Source organism: Nannobrachium achirus, assembly GCF_963921795.1.
Source record: "Nannobrachium achirus genome assembly, chromosome: 13".
In the NCBI taxonomy this organism is placed as follows: Eukaryota; Metazoa; Chordata; class Actinopteri; order Myctophiformes; family Myctophidae; genus Nannobrachium; species Nannobrachium achirus.
The window spans coordinates 61,778,757-61,804,688 of record NC_137833.1 but is presented as its reverse complement, the minus strand read 5'-3'; the positions used below and the strand labels follow the sequence as shown (position 1 = coordinate 61,804,688).

Genomic DNA, 25,932 nt, shown 5'->3' with positions numbered 1-25,932 from the left:
ATGTACATGAATGTTGCTGGGGACCCCCTGGAACCCCTCAAGGACCCCTGGGTGTCCCCGGACCCCCCCCCCTCAAGGACCCCTGGGGGTCCCCAGACCCCACTCTGAGAAACACTGTATTCATGATCTATAATTCTGTACAATATTCATGTTTAAATGTGTTAGACTCATCGCTATGGAAACCAAACCATATTGATTCTATAACCCCCCCCCCCCCGTTCTTGATTATTACTTTATGATACAACACCCTGTCTGTCTGTCTGTCTGTCTGTCTGTCTGTCTGTCTGTCTGTCTGTCTGTCTGTCTGTCTGTCTGTCTGTCTGTCTGTCCGTCTGTCCGTCTGTCCTCACACCCTGTCCTCACACAGACACACAGAGGAGTCAGGCCACAACGCAAACCCGGCATAGAGAGGTTCAGTGAATGTGTCCTGGACGGTGTACAGGTGTGTCAGAGTGTCTGAGGACACTGTGTAGAAGGACAGAGTCCCAGCAGGACAGTCCACATACACTGCTGCTCTGTTGACCTCCTGACCCCTCTGACCCCCTGCTGCTCTGTTGGAGTCAGAGGGACGGAGAGGAAGGACAGTCTCCCTACTATTGTGTCCGACACTGTAAGCGTCTCCATGGTGAACATCACTACAGAACAGACACCAGGACTGCTCATTCCATCCAAGCTCACAGTCCTCACCCTCTCCTTTCCTGTTGATTCCTCTATAGGTCAGTGCTATCTGAACCTGTCCACTCCACTCTACCTCCCAGTAAGAGCGTCCAGTCAGACCCTCTGTACACAGAACCTGAGGCCATGGTCCATCAAACCTGTCGTGATGATCAGGATATGATTGATCCTGTTCCACCCGCGTCGCCTTCCTGTTGTTGTCAGACAGAGAGAGGTTTCTGTGTGCTGTGTTTGTGTCCAGAGTGAGACGATGGGAATCTGATGAGAAAACAACACAGTAAACATTAAACACATCACACACGCGCACACGCACGCACACGCACACACTCACACACACACACACACACACACACACACACACACACACACACACACACACACACACACACACACACACGCAGTGGAGAGGAGAGGAGAGGAGAGGAGAGGAGAGGAGAGGAGAGGAGAGGAGTGAGCACTGTGAGCTTGTAGATCTACTATCTTTAAATGGAAAACAGTAAAATATGGATAAACAGTTAAAAGTGAGTTTTGCTGTGTTATCACATTTTGATGGGGACCCCCTGGAACCCCCCAAGGACCCCTGGAACCCCCCAAGGACCCCCTGGAACCCGCCAAGGACCCCTGGGGGTCCCTGGACCACCAGTTGTAACCACATTAACCCTTCATAGACAGGTCTCCCAGGGCTCTATACTTAGTCTATACAGTTTTTCCCTCCACACTCCAAGTCTCCGATCTACAAGCTCTTGTGTTGTGAGCTTGTAGATCTGCTATTATCGATGTCCAACAGGGATGCAGGGTTAAAATGGTTCAAATCAGGCTCTTTGAGGAACCATCTGTGGTTGAGAGCTTGTAGATCTGATATCAGGAACATGTTTGTTGTAGAGGGAAACATGGTTTAAGTGTTTAACATACACATTAAAATAATTAAATGTATGTTTTATTAATTAAAAAGCTTTAATTAAGTGTGCCTGCCATGCAATGCAATGGCAAAACACTTATTGTAATCCGCCATACTTAAGTCAGTCAGTAAGTAATGTTCTTGCAAATTTCGGCACGTAATAACTGCCGCACGATTTACGCCACCGCCGCAATGTATACATCAAAACGTGCGGCTCGGCCGGGAATGGTGTGCTATTACTTCTTTCCGATCCGCGTTACGATTGCGACGTAATTCGCAAAAAACGACGCCCAAAAACCCCATTGACTTAGAATGGGGGAAATTTCGGCACGTAATAACTGACGCACGATTTACGCCACCCCCGCAATATATACATCAAAATGTGCGGCTCGGCCGGGAATGGTGTGCTATTACTTTTCTTTCTGATCCGCGTTACCATGGCAACGTAATTCGTAACTAGAAAAGAAAATTTCTAAGAAATTTTAAGTGTGCCTGCAGCTCGCTAAGTGTGTGCAACCTTGTATAGCAGTTGGTGTTAGCATTAGCATTTTGCATTGACATTAACATCATTATAAGAATTTTTTTACATCAGCATTTTTTTCATTAGCTTTAGCATTTGCATGTGTTAGCATTAGCATTTGTTAGCATTATCATTTGTTAGCATTAGCATTAGCATTTTTAGCATTAGCATTTGTTAGCATTAGCATGTGTTATCATTAGCATTTGTTAGCATTAGCATTTGTTAGCATTAACATTAGCGATTAGCCGTTGGGACTGTGGGACCACCCACCGAGTTTGAGACCAGTAACGTTTTGGGAAGTGGAGACATGGCTGTTTAAAGCCCAGCCAATGGGAATGCAGAGGGGGCGGGGCTTAAGCAATTACAGATAATTCCTATTTGCCATGTAAGTACACACAGCGAGTTTCGAGACGGTACCATGCTGCAAACTGGAGATATAGCTGTTTAAAGCTAAACCAATAGGAAGATAGGGGTGGGGCTTAAGAGGGGGCAGGGCTTAAGTAATAAGTCCCTATTGGCCGTTTAAGTCCAGACACCAAGTTTCAAGACGGTACCATGCTGTGAACTGGAGTAGTGGCTGTTTAAAACCCAGCCAATAGGAATACAGAGGGGGCGGGGCTTAATCAATTACAGCTCATCCCTATTGGCCGGAAAAAGACCAAAGTTGTGTGTGCATTATAAAGTTTAAGTGACGTTGCTAGGCAAAAGTATGGCAGAGTTATGTGGTGCCAAGGTTTCTGGGGTTTTTTCCGAGTCCCCCATTCAAAGTCAATGGGGGTTTTTGCACGTAGTTTTTTACGAATTACGTTGCCATGGTAACGCGGATCGGAAAGAAAATTAATAGCACACCATTCCCGGCCGAGCCGCACATTTTGATGTATATATTGTGGGGGTGGCGTAAATCGTGCGGCAGTTATTACGCGCCGAAATTTCCCCCATTCTAAGTCAATGGGGTTTTTTGGCGTTGTTTTTTGCGAATTACGTCGCAATGGTAACGCGGATCGGAAAGAAAAGTAATAGCACCCCATTCCCGGCCGAGCCGCACGTTTTGATGTATATATTCCGGCGGTGGCGTAAATCGTGCGGCAGTTATTACGTGCCGAAATTTGCAAGAACATTAATGACTTAAGTATGGCGGATTACAATAAGTGTTTTGCCATTGCATTGCATGGCAGGCACACTTAATTAAGTATGGCGGATTACAATAAGTGTTTTGCCATTGCATTGCATGGCAGGCACACTTAAAAAATTATGCGCAAAAACCCCCATTGACTTTGAATGGGGGACTCCGAAAAAAAACCAGAAACTTTGGCGCCACATAACTCTGCCATACTTTTGCCTAGCAACGTGATTTAAACTTTAAAATGCACACACAACTTTGGTCTTTTTCAAGCCAATAGGGATGAGCTGTAATTAATTAAGCCCCGCCCCCCTCTGTATTCCTATTGGCTGGGCTTTAAACAGCCACTACTCCAGTTCACAGCATGGTACCGTCTTGAAACTTGGTGTCTGGATTAAAACGGCCAATAGGGACTTATTACTTAAGCCCCGCCCCCTCTTAAGCCCCGCCCCTATCTTCCTATTGGCTTAGCTTTAAACAGCTTTATCTCCAGTTTGCTGCATGGTACCGTCTCGAAACTCGCTGTGTGTACTTACATGGCCAATAGGAACTATCTGTAAATGCTTAAGCCCCGCCCCCTCTGCCTTCCTATTGGCTGGGCTTTAAACAGCCATGACTCCACTTCCCAACATGCTACTGGTCACAAACTCGGTGGGTGGTCCCACAGTCCCAACGGCTAACCGCTAATGCTAATGCTAATCCTAATGCTAACAAATGCTAATGCTAACAAATGCTAATGCTAATGCTAACACATGCTAATGCTAACACATGCTAATGCTAACAAATGCTAATGCTAACAAATGTTAATGCTATGCTAACACATGCAAATGCTAACACATGCTAATGCTAAAAATGCTAATGCTAATGCTAACAAATGCTAATGTTAACAAATGCTAATGCTAACAAATGCCTAATGTTTAAAGGAAAAAAAATCAATCATTATTATTATTTTTTTAGCATTAGCATTATCGCTAATGCTAAAAAAAATAATGTTAAAGCTAATGATAAAAATGCTGATGTAAAAGATTCTAATAATGATTTTAATGTTAATACAAAATGCTAATGCTAACACCAACTGCTATACAAGGTTGCACACACTTAGCGAGCTGCAGGCACACTTAAAATTTCTTAGAAATTTTCTTTTCTAGTTTATTGTGGGCTCGCCTGTAAGGCGAGCATAATATTGTCATTATTTATTAGTGTGGTTGCCCAATAGGGCAACACACTATAGTTCTAGGGAAACTTTATTATTCTTTCTAGAGTAACCAAAAGTTTGTCCGCCTACTCCTCCCACAGTTTTTGCGCCACACACTCGTGCCATATGTCAAATCGTCCGGCTTCATCGGGAATCGTGTGCTATTATTTTGCTAAGAGAAAGGTTCTATAGTTTAATTGATATTAATTTATTAGTGAATTAATTTCCCCATTGACTTATAATGGGAGCCGAGTTCAAGTATTTTTCTCTCAAAGGTCTTAAGGGCTACAGTTTCACAATTTAGAGAGGAGATTCATAGTGCTTCTAAGGATTAATTGAAAAATAATTACATCGATCGGCCAGATGGTGGCGCTATAACAGCCCACTTTACGTTTCGGCCTATAACTCTCTAACCGTAGGTCGGAAAATTAAAATTCCTTTTTCCCTGGATTCCTTGGGTCATGACGCATCTCCCCATATAGGCCGCGCCCATTTGCGTCAGGATAGATTTTCCGCCATTTAGAATTTTCTTCAAAACACACTTTTTGCTCCTTTTCCTACATATTTTCTCCAAATGTAAAAAAAAATCAGTGCACATGATCTCTGGACCCATGCGATAAACATATTCAAGCGATATTTCGATAGTCAATACCGTTCGTCCGTAACAGGCTTCCAAAGTTAGCGGGAGGGGCTCGTTTCGCAAAAAATAGCCATAAATCACGAACGAAACATCCAGTCAACACCACATTTTAACCACTAGTCGGGGGTGGTATACTCAACAAATCCCCAAAAGCATTTCCATTTCGACCCATAGGGGGCGCCACAAACGCGCAAAACATAACCATTCCGTGCCAAAACGCGTTTTTCGGGGGGAACGACCCTCTCAAAACGAAACACAAACGATATCGGGAGCAACGTAACAACGCAATCGCCTGGCGAAACTCGTGGGAGGAGCCTATTTCTTAAAAACAAGAAACCATATCTTTTCGAATCGCACGTCGCACGGCCCCGACGGTATCCGTCCAGAAGTCCTCTACCTCGGGCCCCGGGGTTTTCCCCGGGGTCCCGGAGGCGCATCCCCGCCAATCGCGCCGGGGCGGGTCGGGCAACCACACTTGCAATTTCACAAATTGCAAATTTTCTAGTTCCTATACTATATCAAGTTCTCCTCAAAACTTCGGTTCCTTTCTACTCCTACATACTTAGTGAGAAAATGAAAATAAAAACATCAATGTGTTCAGTTTACAGTGGCGAAGTGTGCTATTATTTTTTACAGCAATCGGCCAAATGGTGGCGCTGTAGGAAGCCTTCGAAAGTGTGAACTTTGAACAGGTATAGCTCATGCTGTGTTTTAGGTACAGCCATGAAACCTGTATACACGTATGCGTCTCCTCATGCCGAACAACCTTTACGCTCTGACTTTTGACCTCTGAACTTTAGGTCTCCCACAATTTGGAATTATATGAAAAACAGTAAAAATCTATCTCCTCCTGGGATTTTTGCTTTACGCGCACAAAACTTTTTTCACATGAAATTTGAACCTATATCTACACAGGCTATGTGGTGAGAAGTTTGTACGTTAAATAATGTTTTTTTAATAATTCAATCAATATTGCGGTTTTATGCAAATTATTCTTCTGCCTCTAAATCATACATGCAAAGTTACACGTTCATGGCATTTGGCAAAGATGTAGAGGGTTAGTCAAAGTATCACTGAAACCAATTTTATTCCAATCGGCCAAAGGGGGGCGCTATACGAAGCGTTTGAAAATTCAAACGGGCATAAGTCATGACTCGTTTTGTTTTAAGACATGCCACTTGCTTACACGCGTGCTTTGACTCAAGCGGAAGACATCTGTGTCTTTGTTAAGTAAGCTCCGCCCTTAGATTTTCCGCCATTTTGAGCAGTTCGTAAAATGCTTAAACCCGCTTTTATTCTGGAATTTTCGCGTCACGTCCACAAAACTTTTTTTACATGAACTTTGGACCAATATATAAAGATCTGTCAGATCGGATTTTTTTTTTAAATTGAAACATGCTTTTTTAATAATTCAATGAATATTGCAGTTTTATGCAAATTATTCTTCTGCCTCTAAATCATACATGCAAAGTAACATGTTCATGGCATTTAGCAAAGATGTAGAGTGTTAGTCCAAATATCACTAAAACCAATTTTACTCCAATTGGCCAAAGGGGGGAGCTATATCATTTTGAGCAGTTTGTGAAACGCTTAAACCCGTTAGGATTTTTTAAGCAATTTGCATGAAACATTCTACACACTATCTAAGGACCTTTATCTAATATGCCTATGAAGTAGCCTAGTTCCAGACCCTGAATCGCAAGCCACACCCCTTTAATTTTTTTGTTTCGGCGATTCAGGTCTAGAATCGCTCTCAATGAGGAGGCCCGCCTCGGTTGAAAATCCAAACGGGCGAATCAGCGTCGTGAATCAGCGTCTTGTGATCAGCGTGGGTGGGGGTTTCCCAGAACTCATGTGTGTTTCCAAGTACACCAGCGCCGCCGCCGTACCGTACCGCACATCGTGTCGCGGTAAAATGCGGTAAATTGCGGTAAAATGCGATCGTATCGATCTCGCTATGAAACACCAGTAGCAGGCATGTTATGTTGTGTTTGATTACTAGTTCGTAGTGCTCCTATTCTGACTGTTTCTTTGGTTAGCAAGTAGCACTAGCAAGCAACAGGTTAGCCACTAGCCAGCCAGGCACACATAACAACACTATGTCATGTGTTGGTCGGTGAACCAATCGCTGAACAGTGCCTCATTTTGGCAACGCCCATCCCTGCAAAGGCTGTGGGCGGAACTGACTTCAGACTGAATAATGAAGTGAAACGAAATGTCAATTCAGGCTGAGTGTCAGGCTACCTATGAAGTGCACACACACAAAATAATAATAATAATAATAAATATAGCTGCAAGCAGCGATAAAGTGGCCAAAGCCAAAAACACCTCAAATCATGAACACAGCCTGCAATGTGCGTGAAATCTTGCAAGCACATTCCCAATAGGTCAAGGAACAGATACCACCCTGTAGCAACTCATAATGTAATAACGGCTCATAATGTAATAAGGGCTCACAATGTAATAAGAAAAATGTAATAAAAACTCATAATGTAATAATCAGCTCATAATGTAATAAAAAAACGAGCGCATAACGTAATAATGGATTGATCAATAATGTAATAATGTAATAATGTGTTACATTAAGAACCTCCACATAGGAGGCTCATAATGTAATAAACCTTCATAATGTAATAATGTATTTTTTATTACATTATGAGCTGATTATTACATTATGAGCTTTTATTACATTTTAATTATTACATTATTCGCTTGTTTTTTATTACATTATGAGCTGATTATTACATTATGAGTTTTTATTACATGTTGTTATTACATTATGAGCCCTTATTACATTATGAGTTGTTACACACCCTGCCAACTTTGTTGATGAAGAATGGAGCAACTATCTGTTAAACATGCAGCAAATGAATACATATGGGGATCATTTAGCTGTACAAAGAGCATCCACAGTGTTCAACATACAGTTCGTGATTGTATCGACACTGGGTGTTGATGCAACATTGATAATATCCCCATGTGGTCAGTATGACGACAGTCTGCCATTGCTAGTTCTGGGCCACTTTGCCGAAGGTCATGGGGACCATTATGTAAGCCTTGATGGACCAGTCACACACTTGATTCAAAGAGCGCACCACTTCGATCTGTCCAGACTTAGGGCCAGAGTGAGGTACCGGGTCAGGGCCAGAGTGAGGGCCTTACAGCGAGAGTGAGGGCCAGATTTAGGGCAAGACTTAGGGCAGGATCTACCCTTCATGGTGCCCTGTGCTTGGACCTACAGGTCACCACCCCACGCTGGTGACCTGTGGTAGCCGCTGGCGCACAAACACACACAGCCACTTAGACATAGATAGGAACGGATAATGTCATTATGAGGACGCACACACGCACCACCTCTCACTTCAAACTTGGTTTGATTTTTTTCCCCTTCTCCACCAGCATACAGTATAAGGTAGCTACAATTTCGACAGTCCAGTAACTACAAGAACTGGCTTCTCTATCCCACAAAAACATCAATGAAACAGGTAGCCACATGTATCACAGTCAAGCTCAAATTATAAATAACAATAGTGTAGAATATGCCCAAAGATGGTGTATGAAACAACAGAGACGTCCATACATTAGCATAATGACTTGAAAGTAGGGTGACCATATTCTCAGCCGCTCAAACCGGGACGCGAACCACTGTTGCCTAAAACGTTCATGCAAGCGCACATACACCGCAGAGTTGCAAACAGGCAGTGAGTGATTGACAAACAGCCTCAGCGTTGAATTCAGACGCACAATGAATTTGTACATGTTTTCTGATTGGTTAGGTGAGCATGTTTTCGTGAAAAGAACATGATAAATGTCTATGCAACCACTGAACACAGATACTGTTATTGGCATAATTCTGTAGTGAATGTTTAAAAACGGGACATATTAGAATTTTAGAGATATTTGTCGGGACACCGGGACACGCAGCTTGAAAACGAACAGTCCCGGCCAAACCAGGACATCTGGTCACCCTACTTAATAGTGTGGTCTCAGTTATATGAGATACATGAAGGTTTCCTGTGCAAATAAGCCGAACAGCTTACTAGGATCTCCCTTTAGTTGACTTTGTACCAGTGAACTGTACTGTCATGAACCTTTTCCTATGCAAACTTCTAATCAATCAATCAATCAATCAATCAATCAAGGATAGATAGCACCTTAACTCTGCAGCCGCACTGAGGCGTTCCAACACAATAGTGCACCAGTTCTTTTAGAGTTGTGCATATTAGTATCCACCTAACGTTTCTTCAAAACCCTTAAGTGTAACCAGTCATTACAGACAGCAACGTTAGCTTAGCTTAGCTTAGCTCAAGTGAATATCTTTTGTTTACAGTTGATCCTCTGGTGCCCCCCTGTGGTTGTTGATGCCCTGTGCTTCAGCACGTCAAGCCCTATTATAAAACCGGCCCTGGGCCAGAGTGAGGGACAGAGTCAGGGCCAGAGTGAGGTACCGAGTCAGGGCCAGAGTGAGGGCTAGACTTAGAGCCAGAATGAGGGACAGATCGAAGTGATGCGCTCTCCTCTGCTTCCTGGACTCTTGAATCAAGTGTGTGACTGGTCCACCAAGGCTTACATAATGGTCCCCATGACCTTCGGCAAAGTGGCCCAGAACTAGCAATGGCAGACTGTCATCATACTGACCACATGGGGATATTATCAATGTTGCATCAACACCCACTGTCGATACAATCACGAACTGTATGTTGAACATTGTGGATGCTCTTTGTACAGCTAAATGATCCCCATATGTATTCATTTGCTGCATGTTTAGCAGATAGTTGCTCCATTCTTCATCAACAAAGTTGGCAGGGTGTGTAGCAACTCATAATGTAATAAGGGCTCATGATGTAATAAAAACATGTAATAAAAACTCATAATGTAATAATCATCTCATAATGTAATAAAAAACAAGCGCATAATGTAATAATTAAAATGTAATAAAAGCTCATAATGTAATAATCAGCTCATAATGTAATAAAAAATACATTATTACATTATGAAGGTTTATTACATTATGAGAAAAAAAAATTCAAAAAATGTTTTTGACCCCCAAAAATGGAGTAGGCATGATAGCAATCGCGAAATTGCATGTTTAACCCCCATAGCAACCCCATCTTTCAAGCATGGCAGCCATTTTGGCAGCCATCTTTGTTAAACATAGTGGCTGTTATCTCATGAATGCCTGAACGGATTTCCATTCGGATTTTTTTGTTTGAAAGCTGTGAGCAATGTGGACACACGTGGTGCATTATCTAGGCATGGGTGTGCATGATCCGTGCACACCCAATTACATGGAAGTCTATGGAGACGAATGGCAGGTGGGAGTACGGAGGTATGTTAAAATGGCGGTCAATGTGTTAATGTAACACATTATTACATTATTACATTATTGAAAAATCCATTATTACGTTATGCGCTCGTTTTTTTATTACATTATGAGTTGATTATTACATTATGAGTTTTTATTACATTTTTCTTATTACATTATGAGCCCTTATTACATTATGAGCCGTTATTACATTATGAGTTGCTACACACCCTTCTCACATTGGCCTGTTATAGCGCCACCAGCGGGTTAAGTTTTGCACAACACATTTTTGGAACAAAATGGACCAATCTTTGACGTCAGTAACGTCAAAGAGAGCACTGCCTGCGATCTTGACATTTTGTACTTTTTAAGTGTGCCTGCCATGCAATGCAATGGCAAAACACTTATTGTAATCCGCCATACTTAAGTAAGTCAGTAAGTCAGTAATGTTCTTGCAAATTTCGGCATGTAATAACTGCCGCACAATTTACGCCACCGCCGCAATATATACATCAAAACGTGCGGCTCGGCCGGGAATGGTGTGCTAATACTTTTCTTTCCGATCCGCATTACCATGGCAACGTAATTCGTAGAAAAATAAGCTCAAAAACCCCCATTGACTTTGAATGGGGGACTCTGAAAAAAAACCAGAAACTTTGGCCCCACATTACTCTGACATACTTTTGCCTAGCAACGTCACTTAAACTTTAAAATGCACACACAACGTTGGTCTTTTTCCGGCCAATAGGGATGAGCTGTAATTGATTAAGCCCTGCCCCCTCTGTAACAGGAAGTGCCCTTCGCCAAACAGGAAGTGACTCTACATCTCATGAACCGTTTGTCGTACAGACTCGTGGGTGGCGTCATATGACTTGATTAAGAGTCCTTAAGCTTAATTGGTGCTTCCTTCGCCAAACAGGAAGTGCCCTTTGCCAAACAGGAAGTGCATCTTTATCTCATGAACCGTTTGTCGTACAGACGCGTGGTTGGTGTCATATGACTTGATTAAGAGTCCTTAACCTTAATTGGGGCCTATTTTGCCAAACAGGAAGTGCCCCTCACCAAACAGGAAGTGACCCTTTATCTCATGAACCCTTTGTCGTACAGACTTGTGGGTGGCGTCAAATGACTTGATTAAGAGTCATTAACCCTAATTGGGGCCTATTTCGCCAAACAGGAAGTGCCCCTCACCAAACAGGAAGTGACCCTTTATCTCATGAACCGTTTGTCGTACAGACTTGTGGGTGGCATCACATGACTTGATTAAGAGTCCTTAACCTTAATTGGGGCCTATTTGGCCAAACAGGAAGTGCCCCTCGCCAAACAGGAAGTGACCCTATATCTCATCAACCATTTGTCGTACAGACGCGTGGGTGGTGTCATATGACTTGATTAAGAGTCCTTAACATTAATTGGTGCTTCCTTCACCAAACAGGAAGTGCCCTTCGCCAAACAGGAAGTGCCTCTTTATCTCATGAATCGTTTGTCGTACAGTCGATAATGTTATAGCTAATGCAAAAAATGCTAATGTTAAAAAATCTAACGCTAATGCTAACACCAAAAAAAATCTAACGCTAATGCTAACACCAACCACTACACAAGGTTGCACACGCTTAACGAGCTGCAGGCACACTTAAAAATTCTTAGAAATTTTCTTTTCTAGTTAACCACTTGAACCCTAGTGACCCTCTTCTGTAATAATGATTCTAAAATAGCAGATCTTCAAGCTCACAACATGTTGCAATGGAACACGTTGTGAGATTGTAGATCGTCTATTTTCTGCTAACAGACGTGGTGTTGAGGGAAAAGGAGGGGGCCGAGGATAGAGCCCTGAGGAACCTGGTGAGACAGAAAGACTCCCTAAAACACCCTGGACGACGCTCCACGTCCTAAAACACCCTGGACGACGCTCCACGCGTCCTAAAACACCCTGGATGACGCTCCGCGCGTCCTAAAACACCCTGGACGACGCTCCACGCGTCCCAGACTCTTCTCCCTTCCATAAAACACTCTGTCACAGGTTCCTCTTGGGGAGATTAACTTACTACACCTTTACAAACACATTGTTTCTTTCTTTTATTAAGTGTGCCTGCCATGCAATGCAATGGCAAAACACTTATTGTAATCCGTCATACTTAAGTCAGTCAGTAAGTCAGTCATGTTCTTGCAAATTTCTGCTCGTAATAACTGCCGCACAATTAACGCCACCCACGCAATATATACATCAAAACGTGCGGCTCGGCCGGGAATAGGTTGCTATTACTTTTCTTTCCGATCCGCGTTACCATGGCGACGTAATTCACAAAAAACGACGCCCAAAAACCCCATTGACTTAGAATGGGGGAAATTTCGGCACGTAATAACTGCCGCAAGATTTACGCCACCCCCGCAATATATACATCAAAATGGTGAATGGGAATGGTGTGCTATTACTTTTCTTTCCAATCCGCGTTACCATGGCAACGTAATTCGTAAAAAACTACGCTCAAAAACCCCCATTGACTTTGAATGGGGGACTCCGAAAAAAAAACAGAAACTTTGGCGCCACATAACTCTGCCATACTTTTGCCTAGCAACGTCACTTAAACTTTAAAATGCACACACAACTTTGGTCTTTTTCCAGCCAATAGGGATGAGCTGTAATTGATTAAGCCCCGCCACCTCTGTAACAGGAAGTGCCTTTCGCCAAACAGGAAGTGCCTCTACATCTCATGAACCGTTTGTCGTACAGATGCGTGGATGGTTTCATATGACTTGATTAAGAGTCCTTGACTTTAATTGGGGCCTATTTCGCCAAACAGGAAGTGCCCCTCACCAAACAGGAAGTGACCCTTTACCTCGTGAACCGTTTGTCGTACAGACGCGTGGATGGCATCAAATGACAAGATTAAGAGTCCTTAACCTTAATTGGGGCCTATTTCGCCAAACAGGAAGTGCCCCTCACCAAACAGGAAGTGACCCTTGATCTCGTGAACCGTTTGTCGTACAGACGCGCGGGTTGCGTAAAATGACAAGATTAAGAGTCCTTAACCTTAATTGGGGCCTATTTCGCCAAACAGGAAGTGCCCCTCACCAAACAGGAAGCGACCCTTGATCTCGTGAACCGTTTGTCGTACAGACGCGCGGGTTGCGTCAAATGACAAGATTAAGAGTCCTTAACCTTAATTGGGGCCTATTTCGCCAAACAGGAAGTGCCCCTCACCAAACAGGAAGTGACCCTTGATCTCGTGAACCGTTTGTCGTACAGACGCGCGGGTTGCGTCAAATGACAAGATTAAGAGTCCTTAACCTTAATTGGGGCCTATTTCGCCAAACAGGAAGTGCCCGTGACCAAACAGGAAGTGACCCTATATCTCGTGAATTGTTTGTCGTACAGACGCGTGGGTGGCATCAAATGACTTGATTAACTCATTCGTAGTTTACGGCCGTAAAGCCCGTAGATTTCTCTATGTCTTTCACTGCCGGTTTCTCCTACCTGTTAACGTGGGCGCTCATCCAGTTCCCATCGTACGTGATCGGACACTGCTATGCATCGTGTGTTCGCGTATTCCATCAGCTTCTCAAATCCGTTGAAATTTTTTCAATTGATCAATCCATTCTCCATCTGTAAGCCGCGGAGTTTAGACAGAAAGCTAACGGGCCAAAATAGACGACGGACCATCGGCTTCCCGTTCACGGGATCAATGCTAAGTGGTCCGCTCAATAATGTGTCCGTGTAGAAACCGATCACGGAGCATTAGTTCCGGCCTATTTTAGTTCCGCTTCGATAAAAAAATAATAATAATAATAATTTGTATTACATTTACGGGTTCTACGGGCATGGCAGAGAAGGGGTACAAAGGGGTATTTTGAGGGCAGAGTTTGAGTTAAGAGTCCTTAACCTTAATTGGGGCCTATTTCGCCAAACAGGAAGTGCCTCTCACCAAACAGGAAGTGACCCTTTATCTCCTGAACCGTTTGTCGTACAGACATGTGGGTGGTGTCATATGAAGAACCATAATGTTAAAGCTTATGCAAAAAATTGCTAATGTTAAAAAATGTAACGCTAATGCTAACACCAACCGCTACACAAGGTTGCACAGACTTAGCGAGCTGCAGGCACACTTAAAATTTCTTAGAAATTTTCTTTTCTAGTTTTATTATAACATCTCCTGACTACAAGGAGGGAGGGGCCAACAGAGTCTAAAACAGAGTATATAATGTTAATGTGAGAAATTAACACAGACAGACAGACAGGCAGGCAGGCAGGCAGGCAGGCAGGCAGGCAGACAGACAGACAGACAGACAGACAGACAGACAGACAGACAGACAGACACTCACATCTTGTAAGGAGTTGAGGTTTAATCCAGTGTTCTCCTCCATGATTCACACTGTAAGAAAAAGAACAACAATTAATCAATGTCTGAATCATTCAATCAATGAATCATTCTGTTCCTTTTGCTATCACACACACACACACACACACACACAAACACAAACACAAACACACACACACACACACACACACACACACACGCTGTTATAATTTATATTTTCTGGGTGAAAGAAAATACCATGATCTGCCACAACCGGGAGCCAGAGCCCTGCAACGGGTGGGGTACCCGACGGGTACCCGTGTTTGACGGGCGGGTACGGGCGGAATATATTCAACTATAAATTTGCGGGTACGGGTACGGGCGGTGCGCGACTAAACACGGGCGGGTGACGGGCGGATGACATTTTACTGTGAAAATCAGACAACTGTTTCTGCCTAAAACAACGTCACAAGAGCGCACACTGTGAGCAGCAGGACGACAGAACCATGGCATGCATACAGCACTGTTTCCACCTAAACATCAAGTCACACACATGGAGCGGCGGCAGCCGGCTGGAGCGCACACACTCACAGTGAGGAGGACACCGACACGACACACAACTGAATAAAGTGGCCGCGAGTGATCTGCTTGCCTAGCGCGATGTAGTTGAAAGGTGCATGATTGTATAATATCCACGTGATTCCACGACTATTAGGAGTTCCGACTTCCGATCCCTTTTTTATTATCGTCACATCATGGGTCCGGTTTGGTTTAGATTACCTCGGGCTGTTTATCATGAGAGAACCAAGACAGCCAGACAGCGAGTGGCGTTCCCTTCAGCTGTGAAAAGCTGGATATGTGCTTCGCCGTATGACGGTGCGTGTCGAGCATAGCAGACATGCAAGCTCACAAAGCTGCAAGTTCCGACATGTTGTGAGCTTGTAGCTCTGATATTTTCAATGCGCGACACCGTCGTATGACAAATACAACTGCACACAGCAGCGGAGGCAGAAAGCAGCAGCAGCAACAAGCTGTCGCGACAGTGTCAGATCATGATACAATTTTAAATAAGTATGATTGGTTTTAAAGGTTGTTCTACTTTATCCAAATAATAATAGACCTATTAATAATAGGCTTAATAAGAGCATTTTCCGACGGCGTGCAGGGGGATCAACTATGGAGTCAAAATAGAGTGCGATGCCATTGAAAGAAGGCACGCACGGCTGTAGGCTATTTACTTTAATGCATGTAATCACAGGTAACGGGGCGCGCGACAGGTCCTTTTTTTGACGGGCGGGGCGGGTCTGGTTTTGATTTTTTTATAATGATGGGTAGCGGGCGGTCCACGGATCTGATTAATGACGGACCGGGCGGGCGCGGGTTGTCAAAATTGGACCTTCCAATTTGGACCTACATCTGGTCACATGGTGCGTTCATGGAGTTAATGTTTACATCTGGTCACATGGTGCGTTCATCTGGTCACATGGTGCGTTCAAGGAGCCTGGAGAATAAGGTAAAAACCCTCTCAGAGGAATAAAACTAGTAAGACGCCTCAGGGCGACAAGTGGCCCTAAAGGGCGAGGTCGAGCCATGTCTTGGCCGTCTGGCCAGTGGTGTATATTGGACCAGTTCCCCATATATGGATATGAAGTCCTGTTGGATGGCTTAAAAATATTGATGACATCAGGGATCACCATATATGGGCATAGAGTGGTTCCCATGACATCACAACTTACAATCCCTTTTATGCCCAATTGCCCATACATGGAGATCCCTGTCTGAACCATCCCACACCACTGTGATGTCACCTGTTTATGCCCATATATGGAGATCTCTGCTCTGAGTATCTGACATCACTGTGATGTCACCTGTGATGTCACAGTGATAAATGTATAAATACGGTCAAGCTGTGCCGGTTCTGACAGTCAAATGCGATCGCAATAATTCAACTAGAAAAGAAAATTTTGAAGAAATTTTAAGTGTGCCTGCAGCTCGCTAAGTCTGTGCAACCTTGTGTAGTGGTTGGTGTTAGCATTAGCGTTACATTTTTTAACATTAGCATTTTTTGCATAAGCTTTAACATTATGGTTCTTCATATGACACCACCCACATGTACGACAAACGGTTCACGAGATAAACGGTCACTTCCTGTTTGGAGAGGGGCAGTTCCTGTTCGGCGAAATAGGCCACAATTAAGGTTAAGGACTCTTAATCAAGTCATATAGCTCCACCCACGCGTCTGTACGACAAACGGTTCACGAGATAAAGGGTCACTTCCTGTTTGGTGAGGGACACTTCCTGTTTGGCGAAATAGGCCCCAATTAAGGTTAAGGACTCTTAATCAAGTCATTTGATGCCACCCACGCGTCTGAACGACTGTGATGTCACCTGTTTATGCCCATATATGGAGATCCCTGCTCTGAGTATCTGACATCACTGTGATGTCACCTGTGATGTCACAGTGATAAATGTATAAATACGGTCAAGCTGTGCCGGTTCTGACAGTCAAATGCAATCGCAATAATTCAACTAGAAAAGAAAATTTCGAAGAAATTTTAAGTGTGCCTGCAGCTCGCTAAGTCTGTGCAACCTTGTGTAGTGGTTGGTGTTAGCATTAGCGTTACATTTTTTAACATTAGCATTTTTTGCATAAGCTTTAACATTATGGTTCTTCATATGACACCACCCACATGTACGACAAACGGTTCACGAGATAAACGGTCACTTCCTGTTTGGAGAGGGGCAGTTCCTGTTCGGCGAAATAGGCCACAATTAAGGTTAAGGACTCTTAATAAAGTCATATGGCTCCACCCACGCGTCTGTACTACAAACGGTTCACGAGATAAAGGGTCACTTCCTGTTTGGTGAGGGACACTTCCTGTTTGGCGAAATAGGCCCCAATTAAGGTTAAGGACTCTTAATCAAGTCATTTGATGCCACCCACACGTCTGAACGACAAAAAATTCACGAGATTTAGGTTCACTTCCTGTTTGGTGAGGGGCACTTCCTGTTTGGCAAAATAGGCCCCAATTAAGGTTAAGGACTCTTAATCAAGTCATTTGACGCCACCCACGCGTATGTACGACAAACGGTTCACGAGAAAAAGGGTCACTTCCTGTTTGGTGAGGGGCACTTCCTGTTTGGCGAAATAGGCCCCAATTAAGGTTAAGGACTCTTAATCAAGTCATTTCACACCACCCACGCGTCTGCACGACAAACGGTTCACGAGATAAAGGGTCACTTCCTGTTTGGTGAGGGGCACTTCCTGTTTGGCGAAATAGGCCCCAATTAAGGTTAAGGACTCTTAATCTTGTCATTTGGCGCAACCCGTGCGTCTGCACGACAAACGGTTCACGAGATCAAGGGTCACTTCCTGTTTGGTGAGGGGCACTTCCTGTTTGGCGAAATAGGCCCCAATAGGTTAAGGACTCTTAATCTTGTCATTTGACGCAACCCGCGCGTCTGTACGACAAACGGTTCACGAGATCAAGGGTCACTTCCTGTTTGGTGAGGGGCACTTCCTGTTTGGCGAAATAGGCCCCAATTAAGGTTAAGGACTCTTAATCAAGTAATTTGACGCAACCCGTGCGTCTGTACGACAAATGGTTCACGAGATCAAGGGTCACTTCCTGTTTGGTGGGGGCACTTCCTGTTTGGCGAAATCGGCCCCAATTAAGGTTAAGGACTCTTAATCAAGTCATTTGATGCCATCTACGCGTCTGTACGACAAACGGTTCACGAGGTAAAGGGTCACTTCCTGTTTGGTGAGGGGCACTTCCTGTTTGGCGAAATAGGCCCCAATTAAGGTCAAGGACTCTTAATCAAGTCATATGAAACCATCCACGCATCTGTACGATAAACGGTTCATGAGATGTAGAGGCACTTCCTGTTTGGCGAAGGGCACTTCCTGTTACAGAGGGGGCGGGGCTTAAACAATTACAGCTCATCCCTATTGGCCGGAAAAACGAAATCACGTTGCTAGGCAAAAGTATGGCAGTTATGCAGCGCCAAAGTGTCTGGGGTTTTTTCGGAGTCCCCCATTCAAAGTCAATGGGGGTTTTTGAGCGTAGTTTTTTACGAATTACGTTGCCATGGTAACGCGGATCGGAACGAAAAGTAATAGCACACCATTCCCGGCCGAGCCGCACATTTTGATGTATATATTGCGGGGGTGGCGTAAATCGTGCGGCAGTTATTCCGTGCCGAAATTTTCCCCATTCTAAGTGAATGGGGTTTTTGGGCGTCGTTTTTTGCTAATTACGTCGCAATGGTAACGCGGATCGGAAAGAAAAGTAATAGCAACCTATTCCCGGCCGAGCCGCACGTTTTGATGTATATATTGCGTGGGTGGTGTAAATTGTGCGGCAGTTATTACGTGCAGAAATTTGTGGCGAAATAATTACTTACTTACTTAATTAACTAGAAAAGAAAATTTCTAAGACATTTTAAGTGTGCCTGCAGCTCGCTAAGTCTGTGCAACCTTGTGTAGCGGTTGGTGTTAGCATTAGCGTTACATTTTTTAACATTAGCATTTTTTGCATAAGCTTTAACATTATGGTTCTTCATATGACACCACCCACATGTCTGTACGACAAACAGATCACGAGATAAAGGGTCACTTCCTGTTTGGTAAGGGGCACTTCCTGTTTGGCGAAATAGGCCCTAATTAAGATTAAGGACTCTTATTCTTGTCATTTGACGCAACCCGCGCATCTGTATGACAAATGGTTCACGAGATCAAGGGTCACTTCCTGTTTGGTGAGGGGCACTTCCTGTTTGGCGAAATAGGCCCCAATTAAGGTTAAGGACTCTTAATCAAGTCATTTGATGCCATCTACGCGTCTGTACGACAAACGGTTCACGAGGTAAAGGGTCACTTCCTGTTTGGTGAGGGGCACTTCCTGTTTGGCGAAATAGGCCCCAATTAACACCTTCTAAGCCAAGGGGAGCCCCTTAATGTTAAAACCGTACTATATCGCACATCCCCCCAGGGACTCTCAGCCACGTCGTACATTCCCGGACTTTGTCTTTAAAACCGGAATAAAAGCTTTTGATCCGAAAATCGGCGATCGTCTAACCTTCCCTAGTCACCACTCGTGCACTGATAGCTCATGCAGACCGTGCATGAAGCAGAGGTGACGTCAGCGCCTCTCCTTCTCCAAGGCACCTTCCACCCATCCGTTTACTGTCTACACACTCGAGCTCCTCCTGCAGCCATGCTTGGGGCTATGCTAGCAAAACTTTTCAGTTCTGTTCTTCAGTCACACATGGACTATTTGCGGGGACATTTACGTGAAAGGATCGCGCACGCGAAACGCACGGGGACATCGACGATCGGCCAAAACCCCCATTCTATCCCAACGGAAATCGAGAAAATCATGGTGAGTTACTGGCCTGGGGGGAAAAAAAAAGAAAAAACAGCGGCGCTGTTCAAGATGGAGGGGCTGCGGGGTCATGTTTATAAACATAATATTATGTCTCAGATCACAATACAATAATAGAAATGTCACGGCTAATCTACCAACCACCATTCTATTTCGGACGTCAAGGTGTTAAGGTCATGGACGATTAATGAATTAAAGCTGCAAGCAGCGATGACCGGGCCCTCGCAGCTCTACCCACGTCACAAGGCCAGCAGCCAATCAGAAACCAAACAGGAAGTCAGCCATTTCGACTAATTAGTGGCGTTTTGGCACATTTTTGGCCGTTATCACGGGTCGCACTTTAACGACAGTTTTTTGAGAAAAAATTGTTTTGTGAGAAAAAAAAATTTTTGGAGAAAAAAAAAATTTTTTTGAGAAAAAAAAAATGTATGACACCAGCCGCGAGTCTGTACGACAAACGGTTCATGAGTTATAGAGGCACTTCCTGTTTGGTGAAGGGCACTTCCTGTTTGGCGAAGGAAGCGTCAATTAAGGTTAAGGACTCTTAATCAAGTCATATGATACCAGCCACAACTCTGTACGATAAACGGTTCATGAGATGTAGAGGCACTTCCTGTTTGGCAAAGGGCACTTCCTGTTATAGAGGGGGCGGGGCTTAATCAATTACAGCTCATCCCTATTGGCTGGAAAAAGACCAAAGTTGTGTGTGCATTTTAAAGTTTAAATCACGTTGCTAGGCAAAAGTATGGCAGAGTTATGTGGCGCCAAAGTTTCTAGTTTTTTTTTCGGAGTCCCCCATTCAAAGTCAATGGGGGTTTTTGAGCGTAGTTTTTTGCGAATTACGTTGCCATGGTAACGCGGATCGGAAAGAAAAGTAATAGCACACCATTCCCGGCCGAGCCGCACATTTTGATGTATATATTGCGGGGGTGGCGTAAATCGTGCGGCAGTTATTACATGCCGAAATTTTCCCCATTCTAAGTGAATGGGGTTTTTGGGCGTCGTTTTTTGCGAATTACGTCGCCATGGTAACGCGGATCGGAAAGAAAAGTAATAGCAACCTATTCCCGGCCGAGCCGCACGTTTTGATGTATATATTGCGTGGGTGCCGTAAATTGTGCGGCAGTTATTACGTGCAGAAATTTGCAAGAACATTACCGACCGACTTAAGTATGGCGGATTACAATAAGTGTTTTGCCATTGCATTGCATGGCAGGCACACTTAATTAAGTATGGCGGATTACAATAAGTGTTTTGCCATTGCGTTGCATGGCAGGCACACTTAATTAATACCTGGCAGTGAATGGGTTAAGATGAGATGTTTTTATTAACCCTATTTAAGTTTACTTTTATTATTATCCAAAGTGAGCCTGCAACTGTTTCTATTCTGTTAAATGTAGGCTGGAGAAGAGCCTGTTGCAGTTAACCTGATAAGGATAAGCTTTTTATTTGATTTGAAGTGATTTCATAGATTTCAGTGTTTATACGCTGAATGAAGAGCCTCTACTGTAGCAACGATCATTAAGTGTGCCTGCCATGCAACGCGATGGCAAAACACTTATTGTAATCCGCCATACTTAAGTACGTAATTAAGTGTGCCTGCCATGCAATGCAATGGAAAAACACTTATTGTAATCCGCCATACTTAATAAAAATAATAATGATCCCACAAATTTCGGCACGTAATAACTGCCGCACGATTTACGCCACCGCAGCAATATATACATCAAAACGTGCGGCTCGGCCGGGAATGGGGTGCTATTACTTTTCTTTCCGATCCGCGTTACCATTGCGATATAATTCGCAAAAAACAACGCCAAAAAACCCCATTGACTAAGAATGGGGAAAATTTTGGCACGTAATAACTGCCGCACGATTTACGCCACCCCCGCAATATATACATCAAAATGTGCGGCTAGGCCGGGAATGGTGTGCTATTACTTTCCTTCCCGATCCGCGTTACCATGGCAACGTAATTCGTAAAAAACTATGCGCAAAAACCCCCATTGACTTTGAATGGGGGACTCGAAAAAAAAAAACAGAAACTTTGGTGCCACATAACTCTGCCATCCTTTTGCCTAGCAACGTGATTTAAACTTTAAAATGCACACACAACTTTGGTCTTTTTCCGGCCAATAGGGATGAGCTGTAATTGATTAAGCCCCGCCCCCTCTGTATTCCTATTGGCTGGGTTTTAAACAGCCACTACTCCAGTTCACAGCATGGTACCGTCTTGAAACTTGGTGTCTGGACTTAAACGGCCAATAGGGACTTATTACTTAAGCCCCGCCCCCTCTTAAGCCCCGCCCCTATCTTCCTATTGGTTTAGCTTTAAACAGCTATATCTCCAGTTTGCAGCATGGTACCGTCTCGAAACTCGCTGTGTGTACTTACATGGCAAATAGGAACTATCTGTAATTGCTTAAGCCCCACCCCCTCTGCATTCCTATTGGCTGGGCTTTAAACAGCCATGTCTCCACTTCCCAAAACGTTACTGGTCTCAAACTCGGTGGGTGGTCCCACAGTCCCAACAGCTAACCGCTAATTCTAATGCTAACAAATGCTAATGCTAACAAATGCTAATACTAACACATGCTAATGCTAATGCTAACAAATGCTAATGCTAATGCTAACACATGCTAATGCTAACAAAAATGCTAATGCTAACAAATGCTAATGCTAACACACGCCAATGATAACATATGCTAATGCTAACAAAAATGTTAATGCTAACACATGCTAATGCTAACACATGCTACTGCTAACAAATGCTAATGCTAACATATGCTAATGCTAACAAAAATGCTAATGCTAACAAATGCTAATGCCAACACATGCTAATGCTAACAAATGCTAATGGTAACAAATGCTAATGCTAACACATGCTAATGTTAATGCTAACATATGCTAGAGCTAACACAAATGCTAATGCTAACACATGCTAATGCTAACAAATGCTAATGCTTACACATGCTAATGCTAAAAAATGTTAATGCTAACATATGCTAATGCTAACAAAAATGCTAATGCTAACAAATGCTAATGCTAACACATGCTAATGCTAACACATGCTAATGCTAACAAATGCTAATGCTAACAAATGCTAATGCTAATGCTAATAAAAATGTTAATTTTAAGGGTAATGATAAAAATGCAGATGTAAAAAATTTGAATAATGATGTTAATGTTAATGCAAAATGCTAATGCTAACACCAACTGCTATACAAGGATGCTAATGCTAACACCAACTGCTATACAAGGTTGCACACACTTAGCGAGCTGCAGGCACACTTAAAATTTCTTAGAAATTTATTTTCTAGTTAAGTAAGTGTTTCGCCACAAATTTCCGCGCGTAATAACTGCCGCACGATTTACGCCACCGCCGCAATATATACATCAAAATGTGCGGCTCGGCCGGGAATGGGGTGCTATTACTTTTCTTTCCGATCCGTGTTACCATTGCGACGTAATTCGCAAAAAACGACGCCAAAAAACCCCATTGACTTAGAATGGGGGAAATTTCTGCACGTAATAACTGCCGCACGATTTACGCCACCCCAGCAATATATACATCAAAATGTGCGGCTCGGCCGGGAATGGTGTGCTATTACTTTTCTTCCCGATCCGCGTTACCATGGCAATGTAATTCGTAAAAAACTATGCGCTAAAACCCCCATTGACTTTGAATGGGGGACTCGGGGAAAAAAAAACAGAAACTTTGACGCCACATAACTCTGCCATACTTTTGCCTAGCAACGTCATTTAAACTTTTAAATGCACACACAACTTTGGTCTTTTTCCAGCCAATAGGGATGGGCTGTAATTGATTAAGCCCCGCCCCCTCTGTATTCCTATTGGCTGGGTTTTAAACAGCCACTACTCCAGTTCACAGCATGGTACTGTCTTGAAACTTGGTGTCTGGACTTAAACGGCCAATAGGGACTTATTACTTAAGCCCCGCCCCCTCTAAAGCCCCGCCCCTATCTTCCTATTGGCTTAGCTTTAAACAGCTATTTCTCCAGTTTGCAGCATGGTACCGTCTCGAAACTCGCTGTGTGTACTTACATGGCAAATAGGAATTATCTGTAATTGCTTAAGCCCCGCCCCCTCTGCATTCCTATTGGCTGGGCTTTAAACAGCCATGTCTCCACTTCCCAAAACGTTACTGGTCTCAAACTCGGTGGGTGGTCCCACAGTCTAAACAGCCATGTCTCCACTTCCCAAAACGTTACTGGTCTCAAACTCGGTGGGTGGTCCCACAGTCCCAACGGCTAACCGCTAATGCTAATGCTAACAAATGCTAATGCTAACAAATGCTAATGCTAACACATGCTAATGCTAATGCTAACACATGCTAATGTGAACACATGCTAATGCTAACAAATGCTAATGCTAACAAATGCTATTGCTAACACAGGCTAATGCTAACAAAAATGCTAATGCTAACAAATGCTAATGCTAACACATGCTAATGCTAACATATGCTAATGCTAACAAAAATGCTAATGCTAACAAATGCTAATGTTAACACATGCTAATGATAACATATGCTAATGCTAACACAAATGCTAATGCTAACACATGCTAATGCTAACACATGCTAATGCTAATATATGCTAATGCTAACAAAAATGCTAATGCTAACAAATGCTAATGCTAACACATGCTAATGCTAACAAATGCTAATGGTAACAAATGCTAATGCTAACACATGCTAATGCTAACACATGCTAATGCTAACAAAAATGTTAATGTTAAAGCAAATGATAAAAATGCTGATGTAAAAAATTTGAATAATGATGTTAATGTTAATGCAAAATGCTAATGCTAACACCAACTGCCATACAAGGATGCTAATGCTAACACCAATTGCTATACAAGGTTGCACACACTTGAGGCACGCTTAAAATTTCTTAGAAATTTTCTTTTCTAGTTTGTATTTGTATTTCACTGATAACTGTGTATTTTGGAAGGTTTTATTTCTTATTTTGCTAAACTTAGGAAACAAAGCTCAGAGACGGGTTAGTTGCAGGGATCACCTGGGATGAAACTGATCCTATTATTTATATTTTTACTCTGCTAGAAAATCACAAGATGAACGAGGACTACTCTAGTTCAACATCCTGTTGGCTCACATATAAAGAAAGGATTGTTGTGGTGGTCTTGTACATCTAAAGAAAGGATGGATGGTCTTGTAGATTGGACGTTAAGGGTGAAGCCCCCTCCCACCTGGCCAGCCAGTTCAACATTGTAAGGAAACACTGCACTAACCAACATGGACACAGTCCAAGTCTACTCACTTCAGAGTCTCCAGTTCAACATTGTAAGGAAACACTGCACTAACCAACATGGACACAGTCCAAGTCTACTCACTTCAGAGTCTCCAGTGCAGCAGAGAGCTTCTTCAGACCAGAGCCTCCTAAGTGGCTGAAGTTCAAGTCCAGCTGTTTCAGATGGGAGGGGTTGAAGGTCAGAGCTGAAGCCAGAGAAGAACAGCCTTCCTCTGTGAGCCCACAGCCTGACAACCTGCAGAGAAATCCATATTTAACAAAGTGCTGTTGATGTTCAAGTAGAGATCCACACAGAGAGAAAACACACTATTTATTTACCTCAGGATCTGCAGTCTACACTCTTCCCTCTTCAGTAGAGCAGAGAGTTGCTCCACTTGTGATTCCTGCAGGCAGTTGAAACTGATGTCCAATTCTCTCAAATGGGAAAGATTAGATCTGAGAGCTGAGACCAGGATGTTGAATCCTGTCTGTGTGATGTTACAGCCAGCAAGTCTGAAATGACAGATTATAGATCTGGATGAGTTTTGGAGTAGAGACCAAAGAGATGGAAAGAGAAGGCTGGCAGGAATAAAGTGAAAGTACATCATCTTAATGGTAAACTTCCAACAG

The 25,932-nt window shown here is 43.4% G+C and overlaps 1 long non-coding RNA gene across 1 annotated transcript; it reads right to left on the bottom strand.

The window, feature by feature from the left end:
- Window positions 1-805: 805 nt before the first annotated feature.
- Window positions 806-25,485, bottom strand: LOC308296449. The gene is made up of 3 exons (XR_013962621.1): window positions 25,406-25,485; window positions 14,674-14,723; window positions 806-933 (listed from the first exon to the last, which is right to left on the bottom strand). It is a non-coding gene; the product is annotated as an uncharacterized lncRNA (long non-coding RNA).
- Window positions 25,486-25,932: the final 447 nt, after the last annotated feature.